At 38.4% G+C, this 16522-nt stretch overlaps 1 long non-coding RNA gene across 1 annotated transcript; it reads left to right on the forward strand.

The window, feature by feature from the left end:
* Positions 1–294: 294 nt before the first annotated feature.
* LOC311430301 lies at positions 295–4907 on the forward strand. The gene is made up of 3 exons (XR_014688681.1): positions 295–403; positions 3912–4035; positions 4745–4907. It is a non-coding gene; the product is annotated as an uncharacterized lncRNA (long non-coding RNA).
* Positions 4908–16522: the final 11615 nt, after the last annotated feature.

Consider the following 16522-nt stretch of genomic DNA (forward strand, 5'->3'; position numbering starts at 1 on the left):
CACCTCTCCTATGAGGACAGACTGAGGAAATTGGGACTGTTTGGCCTGGAGGAGAAGAGGCTAAGAAGGGATCTCATTGATGCCTGTAAAATACTGGAAGGGAGGCTACAAAGAATACAGAGCCAGGCTTTTCTCAGTGGTGCCCAGTACCAAGACCAGAGGCCCTGGGCACAAACTGGCCCATAGGAGGCTCCCCCCTGAGCCCCAGGAGCACTTCTGTGCTGTGCGGGTGAGAAGCCCTGGCACAGGCTGCCCAGAGAGGCTGTGGGGTCTCCTCCTTGGGGATCTCCAAAAGCCACCTGGAGATGGGCCTGGGCAGCCTGCACTGGGTGGCCCTGCTGGGGCATGGAGGCTAGACCAGATGAACTCCAGAGGTCCCTGACAACCCTCATCATTCCACGTGGTGAGTGAGTAAAAAGCTGTATGGGGTTTAGTTGCCTATTATGTTTAACCCACAACACAGTATGACATTCAAAACCTTTATTAAAGTATGTTTGTTTTGTATATTGATTTGGTGTGGGACTAGCTTTAAAAAATCTTGTTTAGTTATTCATGTGCCCTTGCAAGCCCCATAACACATATTATGGGGCTTGCAAGACATAAAACTCTGTTTTGTTTTGTTGTGTTGTTTTGTTTGTTTTTGTTTGTTTGTTATTTTTTCCTGGTATGTCAGTCCTGTGAGAAAGAAGTTTTGTAAAACAGTGGGATACAATATTTCTGACCTCATGACTTCTTTGGATGCCTATTGCTTTAGAGGTCTCTGTTTACAAAGGAGACAGGGGACCCTTGCCCAAGACTCATTATATCTAGCTTTTCTCAGTGACTCCAATCAAAGCCCCCCAACAATAGGCAGTTAACAAGTCTTACAAACACTTCTAAAGCACAAATATCTGTTCCAGTAAGTAACCACAAAACCATTCAAGAATAGTGACAACTGTGGCACATAATATGCCAGAGAATATTCTCAAGTGGTGTTCCATTTCCTTCTATAGATTCTGCATATAAATTATCTCTAAGGACAGGACTTGCATTCACATAAATGGTGGTCACACTGGTCCCATTTGGTATATATCTATTTTATTCTGTATTTGTCTTGACTTTGTTTGAAGTATACTTATTTCTAACAATTTAATACTACTAATATTGATAAAATTACTTCAAACATAGCTTAGAATCAAGGCAAATTATTTCATTTACAAAAGTTGAAATCACTTGGCTGTTAAAAATCTGTTGTTAAAATCTCTTCATTCTAAATTTCATATGGAGAATTAAAGACTGAATCAGGTACTAGTTCCCTTAAAGGACTAATTTTCATCTATGATTGAGTCAGCAATCTAAGTGACTAGTAAAATAATTCTATACATAGAAAACACTTGCTTAGGGGAAAAGACAAAAAGTGTTTTACACATGATGAAATACTAATAATAACAACAACAACAACAACAAGAACAATAATAATAATAATAATAATAATAATATGAATCAATGTTCTGAGTACAACACATTGTAACTAAAGAATCAGAAACTGTACCACTATATATGCTTTTCATATTGGCAACCAACAAAACACACACACTAGACCCAGAGGCATGTTGTTCTTTTTCTGATATTTCAGATTCAGTTTTTAATACATTTTCTTCCAGAGTTAAAATAAGTCTGCATAATTATTATTTAGATTTTTTTTTTTTAATTATTTTTATTCTGGTATATGATTTGCAGTACTCAAAAACTAAGACTTACTTTATTTATCACTGAATATTTTCGTGGGTGTTAATTTTTCTGGATATGCAAATACCCTTATGTAATTTTTCTATTCAAATTACATACAACCAGTTCTAGTTGCAGGTAAGTTTGGTATGTTTAGTTTAATTAGCCTTTGGATTTAGAATGGATTATTATGAGTTATAAAATGTTAATGCTTAAGTTCATTACATTGAATTTTGAAATACAGTGTGTTCCTATACCTAGAGGCCTAACTAGAGAGACTGATCTTCATCACTGACTTCCCAGAAACATTATGATTGATCTTTTGATATGAAGCTAGAGGGAAATTCCCATCTAGGTCACTTGAAATATATAAATGGCCAGTGTGCAAAAGAATTTTTCTGAATGAATGTGATGGGGATGGAGTGCTTTCTTGATCCATCCTATCTCACCAGCATGACAGCATCAGGCACATAATACCAGTGCCATCCCACACTTGTGTTCTTTTCTGTTCACTGACATGGGGATCTAGTTCTACAAGGCACAATAATATCCTGCTGATACAGCTTGCTTGCTTCACTTTCCAGTAGTAAACTGAATTTTGGGGTGTTGCAAGGGAAAGGTTGTTTTAAAGACTAGCATGAGTAGAGAAACAGAAGGGTTGCAATAATGCATTAGTTTTTATATAAGAAATTTGGACATTTCTCAATTGATCCTAGGGTATGATGTAATTTAAATATTTCACAAGTCTCCTCAGATCATTTGGAAAATACATATAATTAGTTTTTAAGTATCTGAAAAAAGTACATGATTAATCATTTGTAATTATTTTCTTCAGCTATAAGATATACTTTCAAGAACCCTTAGTCCTAATTAATTGTGAGTTGGAATACAGATGCTTAATAGATGCCAAGTACTGGATCTATTGCACTTTCTTTACAGTGTAGAACATTTTGCTGCAAATAGCAAAAAGAGAATGCAAATCCGTGTTAGATTCTGAGTTTCTTGAAAACCCTGGGTCAATAAATTACTGTGAAAATGTGGAAAAAACATGTTTTGGAAGATAGCTTGGGTCCCCCTAAAGACCATGAAAAGGCAAGCACTGTAGAAAGAGTGTTTTCATAGGAAAACATGATTTACAACATGGTGACTAGTCAAAGATGATGGGATTTATTGTGACTTCTTACTTATGTGTAGATGAATAATGGTTATGTTAACAACTGGCTGAAAGGAGGAAGCTGAGTCCGTTAAGAGTCACAGTGGTAAAATGGTCCAGTACGGAAGAAAGAAAGAAAGAAAGAAAGAAAATGAAACTCCGAGGATGAAGCTGTGTGAGATAGGAAGGGTTAATATGTATTTTAGCATTCTTGAAGAGTTAGAAATGGAGTGACAGAAGAATATCAAGGTATACAGGTGCTTAAAATGTGTTTGGAACACACAGACATGAATGAAACAAGCATAAGCCCTTTCTCCTATAAAGCAACTATGAAAGTGCATCACACTGTGAATGCCAGTGTGCAACTACATAGAATTCCTTCTCTCTTCCCTTTCCCTGCCCCTGGTACATGTATATCAGATCTTATCCATCCCAAGGAATAAAAGGCTAGCAGTAAAGGATAGTATTCATTAGCGTTTGGTTGTTGAGGGTCTTAAGGCTTTTTCCAGACTGTATTGCAACTGGACAGCAATTTCATGAATTTTGGTAGAGCATTTTGGAGTTGGATGCCCAGAGTCACATTTACATACCCAGATTTTCCTGCCAATCTAATGACTTATTTCTAGGTAAAATCAGGTCTTAGTGTTTGTGTCTATACTGTAGAAGCTAGGAACACTTCCAGCTCCTGGGCCCAGGTGCGAGAGCTGGCCAGAAGCCAAGGCTATGTCAGGACAAGATCAATGTAACCCTATACCTTCTCAGCCCACACCTTGCTTATCTGGAGGAGGAAACTTGGGCAATGAACACCTCCTGCTAGCTCCCTACTCTGGACAATGAAGGTGCCAGAAAAACAGAACAGTGTCTTTTGTACAGCACTAGACACTAAAAATTGTGATGCCCACTACCAGTCTTGTTTGTTAGGAAATAAATACTATGCTTCCCAGGTGTGTGTCCATGGCATAGAAACCACCCCTGCTACAAAAGACTTCTGATGAGTAGCTTTCAGATTACAGACAAGGGATCAGGATGTGTCCTCTCTTTCTCCCACCAGGTAGATGGGACTGTGCTTCATATGTTCTGTGAACTCAATTACTATCTCACTGTTGTGGAGATTTCACAAGATATTGAATATAATTTACGAAACGAAGGCAACTAGCATGCAGAAGGAATTGAAGGTAAGATTTTCAGTTGTTCTCGTGTTTCTTTTAAGACAACAAATCCATCTCTGGCTGTTGTGGGAAATGAATGCAGGGCTGCAGAAATAACTGCTTGAGCTCAGGGGCAGCTTGAAACAATCCCTTTGAGCAGTTAAATGTGTGCTGGGTCAGAAGCCATCAACCATCACTGCTGCCAATACTATCAGTATCTGGCACATTTTCTTAACCAAAGTTCTTTTCATGAAAGTACATTAAAAAGACATTTCCACTTGTTGTGGAAGTTATGAGAAGCTTGAAGATATGAAGTAAGTTTCCTAAAGACTCTAAAACTAGAAAGCGAAGTAAAAAAAAGTTGTTGATTTTTTGGCAGAGTATGAAGAAGGGGATTAGATTAAAATAAAATAAAATAATAATAATAATAATAATAATAATAATAATAATAATAATAATAATAATAATAAAAGGATTGGCAGCCTGGTCACATTGTTAGCTGTTTCACTGTCAATTGCAGTGGTTCTAAGAAAAGAGAAAATCCTTTATATCCACAAGAAAGATCTGTGGGCATATGAGTAGTTTTATTTTCCTTCAGGAGGATTCAGCTTTCCAAGTTCAGAACCTAAAGCCTTAATTCTCATTCTGTAATTAATGAAGCAACAAGTAATAATATCCAGCTCACTCAAATATTCCTGTTTTGTAGACCTCTCTTAATTCTCACTTGTCTTTCTAGGACTTTTTCCTTAGGAAGTTTTCCAAGTGGCTCCTAGCTTTTTTGACTTTCATTGCTCAACACTGGTGTGCTTCGGCAGAGGTTAGTGCTGAAAGGAACGGGATTACTTCAAATGTCTTGTTAGCTATGACAGTTTATTAATCACTGTCGGTGATTAATCATATGGGGTTTGCCTTTACGCAATACTTTTGATTCCTGTTCCAGCCATGAATCACAACAATTCTAAATATACTCCTGTAGAGTCTTTTGTTCCCTGAGTTTATGGTCTGACATTTGCATTTATTAAATAGCACCCTTTCTCTTTTTATAACATCTCCCTCTCAATCAGGATCCCATTGAACTCTGATCCTGTTTCCCAATGAACATGGACAGCTTGCTGGTGTCTTTAAATGTAATAAGTACATTTTCTATTCAATCACCTAGATAATTAAATATCTGATAATATCTCTCCTTTGAGCATATGAAAATGCTCAAGTAATCCTTTGAGCATTTCTCCATCATTTTCAGGATGTACCTGAACCACTGATAATAAAATCCCAAGTAGAGTTTTCCAATGAGTTTGACAACCATTGCATTTTCACCTAAATATTCCTTAGTCTGGTTATGGGAACTCTACGTGTCATAGTGTTGAAAGTCTTGCATAAATCAAAGTATATGGCACATATTTGATTTTTTGTTACTTGGTGGTAGAAAGAAACTGGTTTGATTTCATACAATTTGCTTTTATGGAATTTCCTCTGGGTATTACTCTTACCCATGTTTTCTTCTAGCTCCTTAGAAGGAGTCTGTATGATAATTTTTCATACTGGTTTTGGTCCACTGGTAGAACTATTAGGAGCTATGAGTTTCCATACAATTATTTCTGGTGCCTGGTACCTGACAGCACACACATGAGCACTTCTAGCAGCCATGGCAGCAGAACCCATGTTTTATCAACTTAGGCTGTGCACATTAAAACTGCTACTGATAAATCATACTGGTTACCAGTGTGGAAATAATTGCCTACTGGATGTGTTTGTATCAGCAAAGGTCTTATTGTAAGAAGAACTAAAACACCATTAAAAAAACAAACAAACAAACAAAAAAAAAACTCACACCTAAACTTCATTCTTTGTTTGTTTAAATTGTGAAGTAACAGAGGAAATTGTCTGCTGCATTGCCACTGCATTGCTTTAAAACAAAATCTTCTAACTGCAGATGAAATCTCAGACTTTGACAATGAACCTGGGCTAGTCTTCCATCATTCTCTGTGTCAGCCCTAGCCAGTCTCCCTCTCCAGAGACTGAGGGTTATTGCTCTTCCACTAGCAAATAGATGGTCAAGCCATTGACAAAAATGAATGACATCTTCTAAGGATGGTTTGTGAGTGAGCATAGCCTATTTCTGCTAATAGCCATTCTCTTAGGCGATATGGTGAATACTGATCGTACAGCTGTAAGACCAAGCCTTGGTGGTCGTTTTACTTTCTGACCTTTCTCATGTAGCAAAGTGCTTTCCAGTATTTTTAAAATAAAAATTGGAGCACTCATTCACAAATATAATACTTATAGAATTATGTTTCGGGTAATCTTTTTTGTAATTTCAATTTAAGATGTGTGTCTTAGTAAACTGAGAAGAAACTCCGTTAACCCAGAAGCATACCCCATTCATTGTGAAGTAAGGACTGCAAATGAGACAAGAGGTGGCAGGAGAAAAATAGAGTCTTGTTTCAGGAGTCTGGACTAGGATGTAAAAATAATTGGTTTCTCTCTTAACATCACTGATTTTCACTCCAATGCCAAGCACAGTTATTATCATGCACACATAAAAATATCAGTTTTAATACTGTCATTTCATACCCTCTGAATTCTTGGTGAACAAGACTATTGTTCTTTTAGATGAGATTTTATTTTATTATATTATATTTTATTTTCTGTAGGTTATTATTTGTAAGAAAACCATGGAACCACTGAGTGTGTAACTTTATCTTGCTCTGCACATTTTTTTGATGTTTCCACTGTATATATAGAATGTTTTTGTTTATAAAATGTGTAGACATATATGTTAGAGAAATATTTTCCAGAGTCAATTTAAAAATAATAAGATTTCAGATTTTTCACATTACTGTCTCTCTCATCTGTAAAAAAAAAGGAGATCATTTTCAATCTCTAATAATATTTGAAAAGTGCATTCTATTGTGTCAAGATATGCCATGGGAGCTGACAGCCTACATCCCAAGTCAACTTTAATGTCTTATGATATCGCTGAACAACTGTGTCAAGACTCACTGCATTCATTTATTTATTTATTTTTCAAGTGTTTCCAGCTGGAGAAAAGAATATTTGTATATGTTTGCTGCTACTGATTATAAACTTTCTAATGTTGTTTATGTTGTATTTTGAAAAGTACTAATCTAGAATTTTGGTACTCAGAATTGAAAGTTTGTTGTTATAATATAAATATTATTTCTAAAACACGAGTAACTGAGAATTTTAGTTGCAGGGAATTTCATACTGTATATAACAGAATGATATATATAGGTTGTGTAGATATTCAATGTATAGATTCAATTTAATGTTCACATTATATATAAGAAAAATGTTGCTTTATTTCCATGGTGACAGTGAAATGAATACCCTTATCTAAAAGTCTCTAGTTATTGGATTTGGTTTATTTGTAGGTCAGTATGATTCAAAGTAGAAAATGATGTTGCATTGTATTGGCTTGAAAAGACTTGTCACAGAGCAAAATATATTAGCTACTCTTTAGTAATTTAGGAAATGCTAGGAGGTTACCTGGCAGACAAGAGATTAGATGTACACATCTTACTGCATCTGCCTTCTCAGCACTCATCTTTATGGATATTCATTGGCCAACAAAAGTGCTGTTTAGATCTACTGCTTCTGCTGTTCTGGCAGCTTTTCTTGTTATGATGCTGCCTGACAAGTTTATTCTTCCTGACACCTTCAAGAATAAAGTATCTGCTGAAACACAGAATATTCCAGCACAAAAAAAAAAAAAAAAAAAAAAAGCCATTTCTGTATGATTTGCTTTCCTCAGTCTGGTCAGTTCTGCAATGCGTAAATGCATATGGATCCAGTTCTCATTAATATAAGGACCTCTTTAAAGCAAACAGATTATAGGAATTACAACTATAATTATACCTATTCTCATTGGCCCTTACATGGTTATGGTAGTCCAAAGGCTGCAAGAGAATATCCAGCCTTATGTTCACCCTTGGATATTGCCAAGTACCAGCATGCAACAACCAGAACCTCTGCTATCTCATCAGATGCCTGAGGTGGCAACAGACTGAAGATCAGTTCATACCTTTGTTTAGTGCTGAAAAGACTGGAAAGAGAGAAAAGGCATGTGGGGAGCCCTCAGGAGATACCTTCCCGCCACATGCAGAGTGCATGCACGTTTGCAGCTCTAACTGTGTAAGGGATGTCACAGTTTAATGCCATGTCTCAGTGTAAGGGATGTCACAGTTTAATGACAATAAAATTCAGAAGCAGCTGTTGTACGTACATGGATGGCTCGACCAAGTTTCCCCATGCAGTGGTTTGCGCTGATGAACCACAGTCCCTCAGCTGCCCAGGATCACAATGCTGTGCTTACCCTCTCATTGCCTCATCCGTGTGGTGCTCTGACACACCAACCCACGCCTCTCTGCATGAGCCTCTCCCTGTTCAGCAGGAGCCTTCTCCAAATGGCCCTCAGTGCAGCACATGGCTCAGCCCAACTCCAGCTGTTCAGCATCTCAATAAAGACTTAAAATCAGATTCAGTAAAAAGCTTCCAAGCTTGATAAATCTTGGTAAATGGCAATTACTGATCATAGAATCACAGAATCATCTAGCTTGGAAAAGATCTTCATGGTCATCAAGTCCAACCATCAGCCTGACCTACCAAGTCCCATCATTAAATCATGTCCTTTAGTTAGCAGGTGGGAGTATTTCTAACAGCTCACATACCAAAATATTTGCGTATTTACAATTTTGTTTTGGCAGTTAGCCCTGATTTGTGACATACCATTTCCTTTGTACCAGTGTTTATTCCATATACTTACTCTTGTTGGTGGCAGCTAAACAAACAAACCAGCAGCCTCTAAAGTATAGAAAGAAATAGTTTGTCAGGGACAAGTGTACAGAAAAAATTCCCTTGTTTGAACATCAGCCAGGTCCCTATCACCACCTGAGAATGGATACCACACACTTGTGACTGCACTGACATGAGACAAGGCTTGTTCTCTTACTGTCTTTCCGGAGTAGGTGTGTTGGTCTATATGTCCTTGAATACTTTTTAAGACTTTGTCACAGCTGTATATGACGGAAGAAAGAAGTGTCCAAAGAATATGTCAATATTTAAACAACACCATGGTTCCAGCTTCCTAGGTTAAAGCAACAAGGACTGCTGTGATTCCCTGTGGACACAGTTTGAGCTGGTTCAGAGCAAGATGCAAGATGTGTCTGGAAGACTTTCTCAGATTTGTGCTTGCAAACACACAGAGGTTTCTGTCTTGCAGCATGTCAGTATGGCTCTATTGTGTATCTTACTCCATTAAGCCAGTCCCCAAAAGAAATGCAGCACAACCTCCAGATTTCCTCCTTTCCTGATGCAAATTAGCTGTCACTGGCTTCAGCAGGGATTTTGTTTGCACATAGAAGTCTGAGGTTGTACCAAGAAAGCAACAACAGCTCACCTTCCCTTGCCTCCTCATCTTTCTTCTCTTGGCAGCGGTGCCAGCAGTGCTCCTACGACAAAGCACAGGCCACCGCTGACTCTTTGTCTGGATGTCTGTCACCACACTGTCTGTCCTGCTGTCTGTGTCTGCCAGAGGTTCTGCAGGGATGCTCATGTCATCCAGGTGCCTCATCAGCTTAGACAGAAATAACGTCTGGCCTTTGGTCTTTGGAGTTTGTGCAAGATTTTCTTCTCTGTGTGAAAATACTGCTGTTATTTTCCTTTCTCAGATATGCAAGAAGGATGTTTTTTGCGAGAGGCCTGTTCCATGGATCTACATAGTTATTAAGTAGAACACTGTCTGTTCTACTTGAGAGTTAAGTAATGTATATCTGCACTTATTCTTTAATCACACATTTCCATCTCCTTTCGTGATACAATAGAATAGGTGGTAAATTTTTTATGTCTCTTTTACATTGCTTGACAGGTTTCGACACTGTCCAATTTCAAGAAATACAAAAATGTTATCTCACTCCTGCTTATTGCTAGAAGGGTATTTGCACCATTCCAGTGAACAGAAAGTGCTATTATTGCCAAGGCCCAGTGTTTGTAGTTTTTGTCTGCCTAATACTACTGGGTTTTATTCGATGCAGGAAATTCAACTTTCTGTCCTATATGTCATCTTCAGAACTATATGTGCAATTTTAGTGTGCATTCCTGCAAGTAAATTAACATCAAGTGGCAAAATATTCAGTCACTGTTAGACATTTCAAGGTCTGAAAGGGAAAATCAGAAGATAATTATGGGTTACAAGAACGTGGCAAAAACTGTGATTCCCTGTAATGTAGCGATTAAACAGAAAAAAAAAAAAAAAAAAAAAAAAAAGTATTAATTTGCAGCATATCATTATGAATGTTAGTACTCACTTTCTTCCTTAGAAGACTTTCTTTACTACATGCACTGAACTATCCCAGTAGAACAAAAAATGCATTGTAAAAATGTATTATAAAAGCACTGTACCTGTAATTCTTCACAGAAAATAAAATAAATGTGAATAGACTGGGTTTTGAGCAAGTGTAGGGAAACAGTTACTAAACCACTTACACGAACTGAGAGAGTTCACTTTTGTTTGCTGTCATAATTCCAAAGGTTTCAATGAGTTTATGATAATTTTGACCCGAAGAAATTCTGCTTCATTATTCTAACAGCAGCATGTTCATCTGAGTTTTCTTTTAATAATCTGCCTTCTGTGGTAAAATCTGAAGGAGCAAGCCTCATTTGCCTCTTTGTCCTACTTCTTGATACTTCAGCCAGGGATGAGTGAGACTGCAGAGAGTGCCATGGCTTTCCTGAAATTCATGTCTCTATGAGTTAAAGAGCTGCCTGAGAAAAATAAGCGAAAGAAAGCAAGTATATGTAGGCAATGTAAACTTTTTTATTATTATTATTCTCCCTTTCTCATATGCGCTTGTGTAAGGGAACAATCTTGTGTACACAGACAAATGCTGTTTTACTATCGTCTACTGTAATAAATGTTTAAATAAAATTTCTTCACCAAAATGCAGCCCAGGGAAGTTGGGGAATGATTATGTATCCAGGTCAGGTTGTTTACAGCTGAGTCCAGCCCAGCTTGGAGAGCCAGCGAAGCATACATTTAATATAAAACATATTCTCTCACATAGGATGTTACTGCTTGCTAATAATTCAGATCACAGAATGGGGGCTAAATAAAGGAGAAAACAACCTGAAAATGAGGTAACAGCACCAGTGGTTGCAATTTAATTTTAATGGTTTTATTATTTGCTATCCTTATAATTGTTTTTTACATAATCAGGCTTCAGACTCCAGCACTGCCTTGGATTGTCCTTTCTTTTTGACCTTCATGCCTCCCATCAGTCTCATCCTTTGGTCAATTCCTTCCTGCCATTCATAGGGCCAAGCTGCCGTGATACTCAGCTGGCTGCTGCTGAATATCCCCCAGTAGGGTGCTCACTCCAAGGTCCAGGCAGGGTCTGTATCCATGTTGCATAGGGTGCTCCATCAGGGCTCAGCCCCTCAAGGCAAAGGGCCTCACCTGTGCCAGGACCCCCACACCTGCTCTGTGTGTGTGCGTGGTTTCCATGTACATGCAGCATTCAGACCTCTGTGTTTTTAACATTTATTATTTACACTTATGATGCATCTTCTGCACTAAGCTATGCCTCCCTTACCATTAAGTTTAATGAAACTCAGTTTAAGAAATAAAAAATAAAAGAAAGAAAAAACATAAGACAACTTTCCCAGCATTTTCACTGAAAATGGGTAATATTAATATCTCACACTAAAGCAAACTAATTATTTCTACAGGGACCCTCATTTAGAGGAGTACTTTGCAAGTCACGTGGGAGCGTTTGATCTCTTCATGTGAAGAAGGGTAGGACACTATTAATTTCAAGCAGAGACAATCATATAATTAATTTACCCAGCAGGAAAACAGAGTTCATTGAGCAAGTGTGCCCAGAGCTGTTAGTGCCAGGGAATGACCTCTCACATCTGATTTTACACTGTAATAACTAATGGCCCAACTCTCTGCAATTACCTCTTTGCTCAGTAAACTTAAAGGGAAAGCACTTCTAATACTTGTAACCACAGTCTCTGTTTTGATCCGTCCAAAAATACCTCCACCTGTTGCAGTGTAGAATGGGAAACGTTCATCTCAGGAGTTTCTGTGTTTATGTTTTCTGTAGCTGATATTCATTTCAAATGTCCATCTTGGCTTCTGTTTTTACTTCTTCACTTTCAAATATGTTGGTACATTATCTGCTAATTCAAGCTTTAATTTTATTTAGGGTCATTTTTAGGAAACGGTATTTTTGCAAGTTCAGAGCAATGCCAACTCCCACACAAAGCTGTGATACATTGTTCTTCCTTAGAGAAATAGCTTTTTCACATGAATATTTTGCATTATTGTGCAATACAATAAGTAGGTGAAAAACAATACAATAAAGAAATACAAGAAATAATGGATAAACGCAGTACAGAGGTGAGGCAGACTACCTTCACTGATAACAATTATGCAAATCAGGTTGCCTATCTCTTCAGAGATTTAACTTTTACTTTTAAAAATCACTAACTTGTTACCAGTCCATTAAGGTTAAAATCTTTTCTAGGTTATCTTGGGTTCAATGGTCAATTTTCAAAGGTTTCAGGCAACCGCAAGTGAAAACTGCCTCAGGACTCTTCTTTTATTATCACTAATAATGTGATTATCTATGACATAAACTAATGTTATATTGCTATTTTACTGTTTACAGTTGAAACTGGCTTTGCCTTGCTAACAGAATCCCAGCAGAGCTCTCCATCTGACCCTTTCCCCTTATATCATATTTTATTACACAGTGCCTATGGCTCTTCTACCCAAATACATCTAAACCTATGCTTGTATTAAATGAGATTACTTTCAATGTTTTCTCATGTTCTCTAGTGTACTAAAATTCTTGTTCTGTGACTCTGAAGGCCCATTTCCACAAACCTCCATCCTCTGTTAGATGGGTGCATGGTGTAAGTGAGGAGATAGTTTGTCCCCTGGAAGATGGGACAGTAAAGATCTTCATGCTGGAAGGTGCTACTGATGAAAGAGATACTCTGCTTTCTCTTTGATGTGCACTTTGATGTAGGTTGTTTTGTCATATTTACAAGCCAATCTTTCTACAAAGCTCTTAACTGGACAAATAATATTGCAATCAACCATATTTTCAGACTAACACATCTTTTGGAGCATTTTTTAATGAAAACTTCTGAAAATCAGGCCACTTGTGAGTGATATGGGAGACGTGCCCAAAGCATAGTATAGTCGTTGAGTTTATGTCTGTGTTAGTAGATTAAATAGTGCTAGGGGATATTCCCTGAAACTGAAGCTGTTGAAAGGTGTTATTTCAGACAGTCCCCAGGTGTATCTGTGTATCCCTTTTGGAGAGAGAGACTTCAGCAGGCCACCCTTTGCCAGTTGTTTTCAGGGCCATACTAATCCACTGCTAAGTAAACTACTGGAAGTTTACCTCTGTATGCCTATTGATTTGCTTTAGGATTGGGGAAGGATTTCTTTTCCAGGTCCTGATGTGACAGGCTGAGAAACACCCTTCCAGTTTCTCACTGAGTGCACCTTTCCACTCGCCCACTGGCTGGCCACAGGCCTGATCCATGTTATGGAAAGCCATGGTTGAGTTCAGACATTAGTACCATCTGTTCTGCTTACACATAAGTCTGAGCTGAGGCCAGATCAAACTGGACCAAACTCTGGAATGAAATATTCAAGCCCAAACTGGGAGTGGCACAGCCCGGGTGGATTAGACATCAATAGTGTTGAATACTATGAGCTCAGTTAAAAGTTTCAGCACTTCCTAAAAACAGTGGCTCCAAATATAATATCTGCAGCCCTTGGTGGAGGTCCAAATTTCAGAAAACCATATCTTTGATAAACCTGCCTGAGGCTTGAATTCTTTACTTTTAACCCACAATAGCAACCCTAGATCTCTACTCCCTACACACATATCCATGTTCATGCAAGAGGGGGAAGCTAACAAAGATGCAGGCAAGTTTTATGAGAAGATCCATGCCTCTACCAATGGCACAAGAGCTGACCCTGTATCTTCTGTAGGTCTAAATGTGGTGTTTAGCAAGAGCTGACAGGGACATAGGGTAGGGGACCTCTACTCTCAACAGCATCTTCATACTTTTAAGGTTTTCTTCTGCTGGAGAATACCAGCAACAGCTGGATAGCAACAGCATCAGAACTGGATAAAGAGTAAAAATATGTCCTTTAATCTTCCTTTTCCTTAAAAAATGCAGCACTGACCCATCAATGGCCATTAGACTTCTTGTGATCTCTCTTTGGGGGTCACTTGAAGATGCTCCTTCCACAGGTATTACAGACTACAGGCTGGTAAGATGCAGCTTCAATGAGATACTACAGCCACATTAAAATGACAGATTGCAGTGGCAAGCTGGCATCGGTAGCTGGGGAGATAGTGAAATGAAATCTCTTCAGAAAACAGACTGCACAGAGCAGTTCTGCTGAAAGCTGTCAGTGCCACAGGACGACCTCACACATCTGATTCCCCACCAGTGAAGGCAGATGGGGCTACGTGATGTGCTGCAGGCAATAGGTTGCTTCCCTTGAGCGATCAAATATAGGGCTGAAGCAGAGACTGAGGCACGACCACCCCTATCTTCTAACTGTCCACAGGTGATCTTATGAAAAAGAAATGATTAGGAGGAAGCAGGACAGTATAAATGAAGATAATGATGATGACTTCCTTTTCAAAGTGTTTTCACATTGACAGATAAAGGCACCACATGAAAGCTAAGTGTAGTAATATATTAGGAACATTATTTGGCAAACTAACGCATTACAACTTTTTGAATGAGGAAATTTAGAATGATTGCAACTTCTAAAGGCAAAAAGATCTCCTAACAGGTCTCCCAAGCCCTTGCTTGCAGAAGTAGGATTTGACAATGCTTCAGAAGTATACCTAAAATATTCTTTTCAGCACTGAAGTAACTCTTTTTTTTTTTTTTTCTTTTTCTTTTTTTTTTTTTCATTTTATCTTCTCATTTTAAAGTCATCTTTGAAAGTAAGTGATGTCATGGCTCTACCAGCTGGAGAATGGCACAAACAAAGTGTACTGGAATAAGAGCGACAGACTGCAGGGCAGCTCTAATTAATAAATGGTTTGCCTTGCCAGGCGCAAAGCGGTGGGGTATTGACCCGACAAAGAAATGGAGCCAGTCTGTTAGCAATATAGTACTAATTAAAGCAGTGTATACGTGTTTTGAGAAAGTACTTAGCAGGGGGCTGTCTGGAAGCAAGGAGGTTGTTAGGACTTTGTTTCTTTGTTTACTGCTCCTTCCTTTCTTCCTTTGCTGGGCATTTTTCAGTCTGGGAGCGGAAGGGGAGCTGGCAGGGAGCAGCTCTGCTGCAGCAGCTACAGACACCATCACAGCCCTTGCTCCTGTGAGGCATGGACTTTAAGTGAGTGCTCACTTGGAGAAAACACCAGCACAGAGCACTGCTGAAGCAAAAAGTCTTGCATGGGATTACAGGCAATTCCCAAAGTGATATTAACCCTTGTGTGTATTTCAGAATAGGATTTGTCATTAGAAAGGCTTATTTATGATGAACCTATGGGGTTTTCCATTAAAGTAAACTATCAAATGTCCATATATGCTTTATTCCACTGTGTGTTTGTTCACTTTCTCATAGGCATGTGAAAAACTGCAGGTAATCATTATATAAGGTGATATTTGTCAAGTGTATTTTCTCTCTCTTGTGCACCCACTTTTCTTTTTCTGTTGTTAAAAATCTTTCTGGGCATCACTAGTACTTCTTTGGCATAAGAAACTTTTCTTGTGCCTAAACAGGACTGATTAGAAATGGGGAGTGACCAGTTGCAAGGTTGATCAGCTGGATGGAAGCTGGGAGGCAGGGATGCTTTAACCACTGGAAAGTGCAAAGCATCCATAAAGCAAGTTAGCTTTCAAGCCTGTTGTGCATAGGCAGTTGCTCCTGGGTACCTTGCAAGCTGGAAAGCCTGGAGTCTATAACATATGAACACAGGGATACCCATTCTCAAAGACTCCTTATAATCTGTTTTTGTTATTTGATTAATTTGCTATTTCTTTCAAAAAGTTTGACAAAGCTGTCTAAGTTTTCCTATTCTGTGGAACTTTTAAGCTCTCTATGGCTCTGTAAGCTCCCTACAGATGGTGCATACCCCAAAGCTTTTACCTTGGCTTGTTGTGCTCACATAGACTTCTGGAAATACTGGATTTGTCTTGGGCTTCTCCCAGAGCAGAAGACACCAATGTCCACACCTCTCAAGTACTCTAGTGGCTTAGCAATACTCATGTTTGCAGCTCTATCCTCAGGTCAGAATGGTTTGGAGATTACCTGTTCCAGGATACATGACCATGGAGGCAAATTGATGCAAGCACTGTAGAGAAGTTTTCAATATAAAATGTTTTGTACAAGTAAATAGCAGGCAAAATATAAATTATAATCGGGAAAATGAAGCTGGTATCTTATTATTCAGAAATAAAATATTCTTTGGGGTTTGATCAGTCTTCTTTCATGACT

This window comes from Aythya ferina, assembly GCF_964211825.1.
Source record: "Aythya ferina genome assembly, chromosome: 1".
NCBI classification, from domain to species: domain Eukaryota; kingdom Metazoa; phylum Chordata; class Aves; order Anseriformes; family Anatidae; genus Aythya; species Aythya ferina.